The 12,764-nt window shown below is 38.6% G+C and overlaps 1 pseudogene; it reads right to left on the minus strand.

The window, feature by feature from the left end:
* Positions 1–9,354: 9,354 nt before the first annotated feature.
* On the minus strand, positions 9,355–10,313 carry LOC143400291 (olfactory receptor 2H1-like; annotated as a pseudogene).
* Positions 10,314–12,764: the final 2,451 nt, after the last annotated feature.

Genomic DNA, 12,764 nt, shown 5'->3' on the forward strand with positions numbered 1-12,764 from the left:
TAACATCTTCTGAACTTGTCATATGTATTTATTTTCTTACACTCTGTATCATTGTATTATTTTTTCATATTAATCAAATTATATAAAAATACCAATACTTTTCTTCTTTCCAAAACCTCAGCATCTGTGACACCTGTAGTCATATTTGTATCATTGGTAAACACCTGTTGACAAATTTCTGCTTTAAAGAGATTTTACCTTGCAAGTGCACAAGCCCCTGGGCTTGCATGACCTATCATCAGCATGCACTGTGTGTGCTACAGCCATATAGAAGGGACAGAGCCTGTTTGGGAGCTCTTCATCTGTAAATCAGTAGAATACAGAAAGCTAGTGCAGGTGAGTAGTTAGTCAACATAGACACCAGGCATTAGTTCACTAACCACTGTGTAGGAAGTCATGCACTTGCTACTAAAAGGAGAAAAACATGAATGATACAATATTCAAATCAAGGAATTTGTATCAATGATTGTATTATTGATTACATAGTGATTTAGTAAAAGATAGTATAACACACTGATTTCTAACAGTACACAAAAGTGGAAAAAATTTGAAATTCTACAGAGTTCCCAGAAAAATTATTTTTATCTGAGCCTCCTGTGTAGCCCAATACACAGTATTGGAGAAAATTAAATCAGCATGTCAAGTAGAAAAGGGACTCTGCCTCAAAGTACAAGGAGCATGCTGTGAACAAGGATGTCACTCAGGTGTGAACTTCAGGTTTGTGTCCAGGAGGAACTGGGCTGGGGAGAAACAGAAAGCAGGTAGACTAAATGGGACTACTGGAAAATTCATGCCCATTGTGAAATAAACACCAACCTCCCTGATTCTGACCACCATCCCTGTAATTACATCCTCCAGTGGGAGGTGGGACGGGTCCAGGTCTGAAGGCGTGTGGTCTGGAGACAGGACCATCCTCTTCCTGGGGCAGTAGCCGGGTGAATGGGGAACAGCAGGAGAGTCTATGTGGTGTCAGGTCACCTCAGTTCTCCACAAACTGGTCCTGTGATCCTGGAATGGAAAACTTTGAATTCTACATGGTTTCCCATGAGTGAAAATTTTTCATGTTCATGGTGTTAAGAACCTCAAGATTATGAACATATTCCAACATAGAAATGTTAAGAAATAATTATAATGTGAATTATTATTCATGATTTAAATTGTTAAGTGTTGATACAATGGCAAAATAATGTTGAAATTGTATTTATGGAAGAGGACAAAAGTAACTTATTAATTAGCTAAAGAGAGAATTAAAGAACACACTGTCAAACAGTTGGTTACAGAGGAGAGGAGGTGGGCAACCCTGGAAGTGCTCTGCATGGGAGTCTCAGGAGATCAGGGGAGGCCTGATGGGGAGCTGAGGACAAGCCCTACAGGTCAGGCCCAGACCCTGGACTGCAGACCTCCACACCTGCACTGGGAGATGTACTCTGATCAGAAATGAGTAAACATATCAGAAAACCAAGAGTGAGCTTTCCTCTGCAGGGAAGCAATGGCCAAATAAAAGAAAACACCATGCACACCAGTATGTAATGCAATTCTATTGATTTTCACCTCTTATCTCTTTACCTTCCTAGACAACCAGAATTTCACAGCAATGCCAAACTGACACAGTTACTACATAATCACATAGAGTATAAAGTGTTCACCAGAGATGTGAAATATGGCAAAACATATGATAACCAGTCATTCACAGTATAATAGAGAATGAAAAAAATATGTCCACAAGTAGATGTGTTGACTAAAATATTTCTGGCATATGCATATAATGGTATGTCATTCATCCTTAAGGAATGAACAAATGGTATATGCTACAAGGTGGATGAATCTCAATGATGTTAGGCTAACTTCAGTCAGAATAGAGACCATACACTGAGTGATTTTATTTTTATAAAATTTCAAAAATATGTACATTAAAATATACAGAATATCTGTAGTGTTTTCTAGTGACTGATATTAGGGATAATGTGGGCAATGTGTATAATGGATTAAGGGGTTAATTTGAAGTAAAAATTAAAAAGTAGGGGAGTGAGTGAGAGTTGCTCACCACCCTAAGTGTTAACTGATCGCCATAAACACCCCTCAATCACACTGAGGTGAAGGAGGGCAGAGATGAAAATACACACAGTGAGCACCATCAGTCTCTCCTCAGTGTCAATAGTTTCTCCATAACGACTTAGGGCGATAGCAGAAGAGTTCCTATGTATCATCCACTGTTCATGCTGGCAAGTGACCAGGTCCTCTATCCTGGGCTCAGGAGGGCTGCTGCCTGGTGGTGTGCTCAGGCCCCCTGCTGTCTCTGCAGGCTGATCTCTGGGCTCCAGGGGCCCTGCTTCCACTGGCCAGGCACCAGGTTCACATAAAGCAGTGGTGACTGAGCTCCCCACATCCCACATGTCATTGTGCTGACTGCACAGATTCACCAAGGCTGCACATACATTGGATGGGAAAAGCCAAGGACAGATGGGGTTCTGTTCACAAACAGAGAATAGGAAACACTCAGGAGGGAGTACTTGGCAGAGTAGAGTCCAAATACATCCGAAGCCTCATTTTTATTCACTCAGCAAATTGCAATCCCATCCTTCATTTATCGCTAGTCCAGGGAGTGAAGTGTTAATTATGCAAAAGTAACAGGCACAGAGAAGTCTTGTGAAAACTGTAGTATTTGCCATGATTTCTAGTGCTTCAATAGTAATATGCATGGAGTGTGTGAGAGGTCTGCACAGTGTTTGCAAGTACTGCATGTGATAGTTCTTCATCCTGCCACTTATGGGTTTGAAATTATTTTTTTCAAATTAATTTTTCTTACTATACTCAGAACTTGTCATATATATTTACTTTTTATGTATTTTATTATTGTATTTGTCTTCTAATAGTAATACAATTATTTTAAAATTATATTAATTTACAAAACCTGAAGATCTGAAATACTTGTGGCCCTATTTGTATCCTCAGTAATACTTGTTGAGCAAGCACTGATCTAAATAGACTTACATTGCAACTTCACAGGGGCCCAAGGCTTGAATGACCTCATGGTAGCCTACTCTGTATGCTACAAAAATGCAGAAAGGGCAGAACGTGCTTAGTAGCTCTTCATCTGTAAATCAGTAGAATGAAGAAGCCAATCTAGGTGAGTTGTCAACAATGCCACCACGCATTATTAGTTCATTAACCACTGTGCAGTTTAAGGTCTGGAATAGTAATGCCACCAGCTTCACTTGTTAAGGATTACTTTGACTGTTCTGGGTCTCTTATTTTTCCAAATGAATTTCATGACTGCCTGTTCTATTTCTGAGAGGAAAGTCGTTGGTATTTTGATTGGGATTGCATTGAATCTGTATACTGCTTTTGGTAGTATGATCATTTTGACAATATTAATTCTGCCTATCTAAGAACAAGGTAGAGTTTTCCATATTCTAAGGTCTTCTTCAAATTCTTTCTTTAATGTTCTGTAGTTTTTACTGTACAGATGTTTCACCTCTTTCATTAAGTAGATTCTCAAGTATTTTATTATTTTTTGAGGCTATCATAAATGGGGTGGTTTTCCTAGTTTCTCTTTCTGAGGATTTGTCATTGATCTACAGAATGTCTTGGATTTATGAGTGTTGATTTTATATCCTGCTACTTTACTGAATTTATTTATTAGTTTTAGAAAATTTCTGGTGGAATTTTTTGGGTCTACTAGGTATAGAATCATATATCATTGGCAAATAGTGCTAGTTTGAGTTCTTCTTTTCCTATCTGTATGGCTTCATTTCTTTTGTCTGTCTAATTGCTCTGGCTAGATTTTCAAGAACTATGTTGGATATAAGTGGTGAAAGAGGGCATCCCTGTCTTGTTCCAGTTTTTAGAGGAAGTGCTTTCAATTTTTTTTCCATTTAGAATGATGTTGGCCTAGGGCTTAACATAGATAGGTTTTACAATGCTGAGATATGTTCCTGTTATTCCTAGTTTTTCTAGTGTTTTGAACATGAAGAGGTGCTGTATGTTGTTAAATGTTTCCTCTGCATCAATTGAGATGATCACATGGTTTTTATCTTTGAGCCTATTGATGTGATGATTACATTTATTGATTTCCATATGTCAAACCAACCTTGCATCCTTGGGATGAACCCTACTTGATCTTGGTATACTATCTTTTTAATAGTTTTTGTATTCAACTTGCCAGAATTTTATTGAGAATTTTTGCATCTATATTCATTAGTGACATTTATCTGAAGTTTTCTTTCTTTGGTATATCTTTGTCTGGTTTTGGAATCCGGGTGATATTAGCGTCATAGAATGAGTTTGAATGTGTTCCCTTTTTTCTATTTCATTAAATACTTTGAGGAGTATTGGTGTTAGTTCTTCTGTAAAGGTCTTGTAGAACTCAGCTGTGTGTCCATCTAGTCCTGGGCTTTTCTTGGTTGGTAGGCTTCTGATGGTGTCCTCTATTTCCTTGCTTAAAATTGATCTGTTTAAATTGTCTATATCATCCTGACTTAGTTTGGGCATAGCATAAGCCTCTAGAAATTTGTGAATGCCTTCAATATTTTCTATTTTATTGGAGTAAAAATTTTCAAAATAATTTCTAATTATCTTCTATAGTTCTATAGTGTCTGTCCTGATATTTTCTTTTTCATCACATATTTTAGTGATTTGAGTTTTCTCTCTCCTCTTTGTCAGCATAGCTAAGGGTCTGTCAATTTTATTATTTTTTCAAAGAACCAATTTTGGTTTTATCAATTTTTTCAATTGTTCAAATTTCATTGATTTCAGCTCTGATTTTAATTATTTACCATCTTCTACTGCTTTGGGGGGGATGATGTGTTCTTCTTTTTCTAGGGCTTTGAGATGTAATGTTAAGTCATTTATTTGTTGACTTTTTCTTATTTGAAGGAATAAACTCCATGCAATGAACTTTCCTCTTAGAACTGCCTTCATAGTGTCCCAGAGATTTCTATATATTGTATCAGTGTTCTCATTTACCTCTAAGAATTTTTTAATCTCCTGCTTGATATTTTTTGCAACCCATTGTTAATTCAATTGCATATTATTTAGTTTCCAAGTGATGAAATAGCTTTTATTTTATATTTTGTTATTGATTTCTAATTTTATTCTATTATGATTCAGGGCAGTATCTCTACTTTTTTGTATTTGCTAAGAGTTGCTCTGTGGCCTAATATATAATCTATTTTAAAGAAGGAACTATGTGCTTCTGAGAAGAAAGTGTATTCGCTCCTTGATGAATAATATACTCTATATATGTCAATTATGTCTAAGTTATTGATTATATTATTGAATTCTATAGTTTCTTTGTTCAGCTTTTGTTTGAAAGATCTATCCAGTGGTGAAAGAGATGTGTTAGAGTCTCCCAGATTTATTGTGTTGTGGTCTATTTGACTCTTGAACTTGAGAACAGTTTGACTGATAAACACAAATGCTCCATTTTGGGGGGCATATATATTTATAATTGTTATATATTTTTGATGTATGTTCCCCTTAAGCAGTATGAAATGTCCATCTTTATTCCTTTTGATTAACTTTGGCTTGAAGTTATTTTGTTTGAGACAAGGATGGAAATCGCTGCTTGTTTATACAGACCATGTGAATAATACATTTTACCTCAAACTTTCATTTTCAGTCTGTGGATGTCTTTTCCTATGAGATGAGTCTCTTGAAGGAAACATATTATTGGGTCTTTTTTTTTAATCTAATCTACCAGTCTAAGACTTTTGATTGGTGAGCTTAGGCCATTAATATTCAGAGTTATTATTGAGACATGATTTGTATTTCTGGTCAATCTTATTTATTTAAATTGACTTGGTTTCTCCTTTGGTTTGTGTTTCCTTTATTATAGTTCTTCCCTTTGCAGATTTTTATTGTTGTTTTTTATTTCCTCCTTGTAGAATATTCTGCCAAGAATTTTCTATAGGGCAGGCTTTCTTGGTGTAAATTCTTATAGCTTTTGTTTATCATGGAAAGTTTCTATTTTGTCATCAAATATGAAGCTTAATTTTGCTGGCTATAAGATTCTTGATTGGCATCCATTATCTTTTAGAACTTGGTATGTGTGTTGTTCCAGGATCTCCGCCCACTCCAGCGCTCTGTGGCCCAGCAACCTGGAGAGAGAGAGGCACCCCATGCTAGGTTTCTTTTTTACCAAAGTGTGGCTCCACAGCCCTACATCAGGGTACATATAGGCTTGAGGGTGCCATCACCATGAAACTGGAATATCACTGCTTCTATCAAGGGACAACAATAAGGACCTGGTAAGATATCACCAAGGTCCCTGTGGTGCTGGTTGCACCAGAGTTATCTCTACTAGGGTTGGTAGCAGTTATCCTGTTGCTGAGGTGACAGGGAGTCTTGCATGGGTTTACCTATCTCTTGTTTCTCCTTCTAACAACAAACTTCTTATGATTACCCTCTCATTAGTCATATAATCTAATACCTCCATACTCTCACATCCTACCTCATAAACATCTCAGCCAAACCCCCAGCCCCCCCTTCTACAATTAGAAACTGCAAACCATTACATAAACCTATTGACTCTATGGTATAAGATAACCAAACTCATTTATGATTATAGTGACAAAAGTGTAAATGTAAAAATGGAAGCTAACTGATCTATGGCTGCATGTTGGGTACAGTGAATGCTGTGATATTGATCTCCCCCTTAAAGGTGAGGTATTCGTAACCTATAGAGACATTATAAGACAATAGGGCAGAAACTGTAATACATCAGATCTACTCTGCAAGAGAAGAAGTCACATAGACATCATGAAAACACAAGGGAGGAAAGTGCCCCAACAAACCAAGATACTACAATAATAGAATCCATAGATAGCACCATAGATGATGTATCAGAGAAGGAGTTTGGAATATACATAACTAAAATGATCTGGGAATTAAAGAACAACTTAAGTGAGCAGTTACAGGCAAAAATTGATCACTCCAACAAAGAGATAAGAGAGAAAATACATGCAACCATCAATCACACCAACAAAGAGATAAGAGAGCAAATACAGGTAGCAAGAGATTACTTCAAGAAAGAGATAGAGATTCTGAAAAACAAACAAACAAACAAACAGAAAGTTTTGAAATGAAAGCAACAATAAGCCAAATAAAAAACACAATAGAGAGCATCAACAACAGACTAGATCACTTGGAAGACAGAACCTCAGAAAATAAAGAAAAAATATACAATCTTGAAAATTGGCCTCACAGTGAAGATGGTAAAAAAAAACCATGAACAGAATACTCAAGAATTATGAGATACCATCAAAAGACCAAATTTAAGATTTATTGAGAGAGAGAGGAAGGTTCAGAGATTCAAATCAAAGGAATGCACAATCTCTTCAAAGAAATAATAGCAGAAAATTTCCCAAGCATAAAAATGAATTAGAAAATCAAATACAAGAGACCAAATGTACAAAATTACAATATATCTACACCAAGAAACATTACAATGAAAATGCCCAGCCTACAGAATAAGGATAGAATTTTAGAGGCCACAAGAGAAAAAAATGAAATTACATATAAGGAAGACCAATTCAGATCACAGCAGATTTTTCAACCCAGATCCTCAAAGGCAGGATATCCTGGAACAACATATTATCAGTTTTTAACTTGATTTAGTTTCTCCTTTGATTGGCATTTTCTTTAGTGTATTTCTGCCCTATGCTGGTTTTCAATTTTTTTATTTCATCCTCATGGTATATTTTGCTGAGAATATTCTGTAGTGCAGGCTTTCTAGTTGTGTATTATTTTAACTTTTGTTTATCATGGGCAGTTTTTATTTTATCTTCACATCTGAAGCTTAATTGTTTTGGATATAAGATTCTTGCTGGCATCCATTTTCTTTTGGAGTTGGTATATGTTGTTCCAGGAGCTCCTAGCATTGAGGGTGTGGGTTGAGAAATTAAATGAGATCCAAAATAGTTTCCCCATAGGTAATCTCATAATTTTCTCTTGCGGCTATTAAAATTTTATCCTAATTCTCTGTGTTAGGCATTTGTGCATTCATGTAGGTCTGTTGTAATTTTGTTCGTTTGGGGATCCTGAAAGACTCTTGTATTTTACTTTCCATTTCATTTCTCAGTTTGAGGAAATTTTCTGTATTATTTCACTGAAAAGATCATGCATTCCTTTGACTTGTATATCTGTGCCTTCTTCTATACTGATAAATCTTACATTTTGTTTTTTCATATTGTCCCATAATTCTTGGAATTTTGGTTTGTGGTTTCTTACCATCATCTCTTTGTGGTCAACTTTATTTTCAAGTGCCGCAGTCTGGCTGGGCACAAAATAACCGAGCCGCCATGAGGCACTTGTAGGTTCAAAACAGGAACTCCTTTATTGCCCAAATGCCCATGAATGCCACCCACAGGGCCCTTCCAGGAATACCACCAACCAGAAATCCCTCCCCAGGAACTTCTCCAACCAATGTGAACTCCCCAGACATCCCTGCAAGAACTCCAAGGTAGCGGGTGCCAGAGGCAAACATCAGGGGTCTAATATACAATTGAATACACAGCTTAACATAACCATCATCATCTCAATGGCTCGCTGGCATCACCTCTCAACCACTCCCTTCTGGCAAAAATGCTATGCATCCTTCCAACTTGGCTGTGGCTCTCAGCATTCAAGATTATAGAATTTTCTTTTTTTTTTTGAATTTTTTAACATATATTTTTTTAGTTTTTGGCAGACACAACATCTTTGTTTGTATGTGGTGCTGAGGATCGAACCCGGGCCACATGCATGCCAGGCGAGCACGCTACCACTTGAGCCACATCCCCAGCCCAAGAGATTATAGAATTTCTGTTTGATTTCATTTCATAATCTGTCTTTATTGAAGTTATATTTTACCTCCTAAAATTTGCCTCTGATTTCACTCTTTCCATCATACTTTATGTGACAGATCAGCATAACTACACACATTCTGAACTTCTCTGATATTTCTTCCACTGTTTCGTCAATGGATTCTATTGTTCTAGCATCTTTCTTTCTCTGGGGCACTTTGTTCCCTTGTTTTTTCATGTTGTTCATGTGGCTTCTCATACTGTGGATCTGAGGCAGCACAGTTTCTACCCTATAGACTTATATTGTCCCCTAAAGTCTTCAATATCTCACCTTTAAGAAGAAGATCAATATCAACAGCACCCAATGCAAACAATATATAGCCTTAAACTTAATAGCTCTTACTAAACATCCACAGTTTTGTCACAATAAACAGAAATGGTGTGATCAATTGTAGTTTAACATATAAATAGTATGTTTGCAAAAGGGTTTACACCTCTTTTGCAGAGAGATTCTGTTTAGGAGACTGTGTGCATGTCATTAATAAGCTTCCTTTTTGATTCAAATCCTCCACTATTTGCTTTTCCTTGGGCTCACCCACTTTCCCAGCTGTCTCAGCCAAGCGTCCTGTACCTCTTGGTTCCTCAGGGTGTAGATGAGAGGGTTCAACAAGGGTGTGACCACAGTGTAGAAGAAGGTGAAAAACTTGCCATTCTTTGAAGCAAAGTTGCTCTTAGGGTCAGTGTACACCATGGCCACTGTCCCATAAAACATGAAGACCACGAGGAGGTGAGAGGAGCAGGTGGAAATGGCTTTCTTCCTTCCTTCCTCTGACTTTATGCTCCTCACAGCCTGAGCTATGCAGCCATAGGAAGCCAGGATCCGCCCCACAGGGACCATGGTGAAGATGACAGCTGTGATGGTCATCTGCCACTCATTGGCAGTGGTGTCTCCACAGGCAAGGCGCATGAGGACAGGCACCTCACACAGAAAGCCATCCAGGAGGTGATGGGGGCAGAAGGGCAACTGGAAGGTGGTGAAAGATTGGAACAGAGACACTATCAGACCAGACAGCCAGGCTAGGAAAACCAGCTTCCAACAGAGTGGACGGTGCATGAGGACAGTGTAGCGCAGGGGCTGGCAGACAGCAATGTAGCGGTCAAAGGCCATCTCCACCAGCAGCACGCCTTCTGTCGCTCCAACACAGAGGAACACACTCAGCTGGATGACACACCCTGTGTAGGTGATGCTCTTGTCTGCCCCCACAGGTGGGACAACATCTGGGGCACAGAGGCTGTGGTTAAGCAGAGATCCAAGAAGGAAAGATTGCCAAGAAAGAAGTACATGGGGGTGTGGAGATGGGGGTCCATGCAGGACAGCAGGACGATGCTGGAGTTGCCGAGGATGGTCACGGAGAACAAGAAGATCACAACCCAGAAGAGCATCCTTTCCAGCTGGGGCCACTCAGAGATCCCGAGCAGGACGAAGCCCACAGGGAAGCTCTGGTTGATCCTCCTTGTGGTTTTTGGCATCGGGGCTCGAACATAATGGTAAGCAAAATTTTGTGTATGAAATTTGGAGAAAGACTCTACTGCCATTTATTTGGAGAGGATAATTGGATGCAATGACTTTCTTATAAATGTCTGTTTAAAGGTGGTTTTCCAACACTTCTTGTAACTGTTCTGTAAAATCTGCAGGCCCTGCATTCCCAGATGAAAACCTTACATGGTTACCTTAGAATACTTACACACTCCTTCCAGATTATACACTCAGCCATGCTTACACATGGAATTAAAAGTGGAAAAAGCTTAACTTTCATTTATCTATGTTTTCCTCCAAAAGAAGCAGATATTATTTAGCATTATTTGGTGATATTAATAGAAATGCATGGGCTATAGATTATCCCAGAACCAATAGTCCTGTGCCCCCAGTGTAATCTTCAATACCGTTCTCTGAGTGATTGAAGCAGTACCTGGGCATAGAAGAGATACCAATGTTTAAGGAGTGTAAAGTGGGTTGGGCACCACTTCCTTGGCCTTAAGCAACTTAAATTAAAGAACCAAGCATAGCAACCCCATTACTGTTCTTACCTGATGAATGGCTACAACAACCAGTGCCATAGAGGATTCTGTTCCAGAAGAAAGGGGGCGACAGGTTCCTTCCAGAAACAAGTGCTGATATTCCCAGAACTGGTGAAACTGAAATAACTATAACTGCTGTTTGATTCTACCCTATACATGTCCATCATCGTAATCCTCAAAAACCAACTAGGAATAACGTATAAATATCAAGAAAATTACCATTCCTGAAAAATAGAGATAGACCGGGTGCAGGGAGCTCAGGTGACTTCAAATCCAGCCTTGGCTATTTCTTGAGGGTTAAGCAACTCAGTGAGTCCCTGTCTCCAAACAAAAAATAAAAAAGAGCTGGGTATGTGGTTCAGTGGTTAAGTGCTCTTGGGTCCAATCCCCAGTACCAAAACAGAGAGAGAGAGAGAGAGAGAGAGAGAGAGACACAGAGAGAGAGAGAGAGAGAGAAATTTTTCTACTTGGCAAGGTGGAAAAGGTTTGGCAGAGGCATTGGTTAAATAAACTAACTAGGTCACAGAACTTAGCACCAGAATACTGATTTTTTTTTTTTGTCTTCCCAGAAATGTAGAAATCTTCCAAAGAAATCAGGAACGTGAGAGGCAGAGGACATAAAACTTGTGTTAGGTGAAAGGGAATTGTAGTTGTTCATTTGGAAATTAGCCTTTGAATGTGGCCAAATAGTGTAAAATCTTATGGAACATTCTAGAAACCTATCACTGTTCTTCAGTAATTGATTCTCATGAGCCAGGTGCTTTGCTCTGATCGGTGGACATACTGCGAACAAGAGATGAAATTCTTGCTTTGGTGCAGCTCAGAAACCCATGGAGAAAGTAAGTACATTGATGAACAAATAAATCATAAGCGTCCCATTTTTTAAAACAATGTGTTCTACAAAAGCAAACAAGGCTGGCTGTCATAACTGCAGATGGTGGTGAAGGGGGCTAGAAGTGGAGATGGCTGCTGCCATAAGGACTGGAAGCCAAGCACTGAACAGGGCACAGCCTGAGAGCCCAGCAAGGAGGGCAAGGGTGCAGGAGCAGAGGCCACAGGCCTGCAGCTGAACTCGCCCCTCTCCTGGGGTGCCCACCACGTCTCAGGACTGACCTGCACTGTGTTATGTTAGGAGTTCCCCCTCCTCCGGGTGCCCCATCCCCTGAGTCTCACGTGACCACTTACTTATGCTGACTCTGGCACTGGACTCTGGCACTGGACTAGAGCTTGCAGGTTATGCACTGGGATTTGACTTTTGAAATGACTTCAACAGGTTCTGGTTCTTCATACAAAAGGGAAAAGTAAGTTGAGGTCAGTGATATTATGTGTTTACTTTTAAAAAAATGTATTGAATTATATTTGTAAAAGATTATATGCTTTCTTTATAAATGAATTTTGTGAATACTACAAATAAAGATACATTAAAAAGAAGCAATAAAATCAACTGTAATCCCACTGTAACTTCAATAAAATATTTACTATAGAGGTTTGATTTCTTATTTTCATAATACATTTTATTAGATGTGATTTGTAAATATACGTAACTGTTTTTCATAAAGGATGCCAGATATGGATTAGAATCCCAAGTCCAGGAGCATTACAGTTGTGCATGCAGCCTCATGTCTTTAAACTCCTTCATAAGTGTCAATCCTTGAGTGTGATTCAGAGCTTCATACTACTTGACCTTAGTGCCAGACTTTGTGTAATGATTTTAATCATATTTTGGATGTATTTTCTATTCATGTTTTTCTTATCTAAACACTGAGAAAAATATCGGTGTAAATAATTCCTCCATTCTTGCCATGAGTGCATTTTTTATGAGAGCAACCCATCTCTTTCCAAAATCTATAATGACAGAGCTTCCAAGCAGGGATGGGAGATGCCCTCCCCCTGCCCCACGTG

This window comes from Callospermophilus lateralis, assembly GCF_048772815.1.
Source record: "Callospermophilus lateralis isolate mCalLat2 chromosome 5 unlocalized genomic scaffold, mCalLat2.hap1 SUPER_5_unloc_1, whole genome shotgun sequence".
Lineage (NCBI taxonomy): Eukaryota > Metazoa > Chordata > Mammalia > Rodentia > Sciuridae > Callospermophilus > Callospermophilus lateralis.